This window comes from Oncorhynchus mykiss, chromosome 14, assembly GCF_013265735.2.
Source record: "Oncorhynchus mykiss isolate Arlee chromosome 14, USDA_OmykA_1.1, whole genome shotgun sequence".
Classification (NCBI taxonomy): domain Eukaryota; kingdom Metazoa; phylum Chordata; class Actinopteri; order Salmoniformes; family Salmonidae; genus Oncorhynchus; species Oncorhynchus mykiss.
Genome location: NC_048578.1, coordinates 36,015,772 through 36,017,000, shown reverse-complemented (window position 1 = coordinate 36,017,000; position 1,229 = coordinate 36,015,772).

The following is a 1,229-nucleotide window of genomic DNA, read 5'->3' as shown; positions in this document are numbered from 1 at the left end:
TAGCACATCGTCAGTCACATCTTAGTTCACAGGAAACAAAACATCAACTTAACTGGTTGAATGGACTCCAACATACTGTGTATATTTGTGACAAAAAAAATTAAAAAAATTAATTAGCGAGGGTAACTTTCCTGAAGAAAAAAAAAATGTGTGTGCTTGCTTCAACTATCCAAAAATGATTTTGATGGTAGTACAGTAAGTAAAAAAAAAATTTAAAAGTTGAATAACTTTTTTTGAAAAAGGGTCCCATGATTTTTTGGGATGCGACTAGCGTAAACAGTTGAAGAGTAGTACTATCCCAATCAAATCTACATTGTAAATATAAGACCATTTAAATGTTCTGTGTTTTTTGTCGTCATAGTTCATAGTTCAAAAAGTAAAAATCAAAAAGTAAAAATAGTATCAATGTGATTTTCTCAAAGAACCTGGTCGGCAAGCACACTAATAAACCTTGAGTATGGAGGAATACAGCAGTTGTTCTCTCTTTCGGCAAGCACACAAACTGCTCTTGCTGCTCTGAACACACTTTCCCCTCATCATGTTGTAATGGAAAAGTGATGATGCATCAGGTAAACTGCTTGAACTTACATCTGATAAGTTGTTAGAGCTCGTTACATTAGTTGACATTATCTTGAGGTGTGGCCAGACAATCTTTCAATGGCCTCTGATTAATACAGAGAGAATAACTTATCTCCATGTTCCAACTCTCTTACAACATCAAGAGATGTAAAAGTAGATTAAATCACAATCTCTAAACTCATAACCCAGTCTCACGTGGACTAAACAGCTGACTAAATCAACTCATAACCCAGTCTCACGTGGACTAAACAGCTGACTAAATCAACCCATAACCCAGTCTCACGTGGACTAAACAGCTGACTAAATCAACTCATAACCCAGTCTCACGTGGACTCAACAGTTGACTAAATCAACCCACAAAACTTGTAATGCATTTCCTTTGGACATTTCATGTTCTATCTATCCCAATACTGCATGAAAAAAACATTGAGAAAACAAATATATTTTATCAATCACAGTGATATCTCCTCATAAAATACATTATTTTAAAGTTGGAAAAAATACTGTGGAAATACACAAACATAATGGTTATAAATTAAATGTTGTTTTGACCAACTACACTTGTTAAATTCTAGTGGTCCACAGACATGGTTAGACAAAGTATAAACCAGACTTTATGTGTACAAATATACACACTGTAACATCAGAAC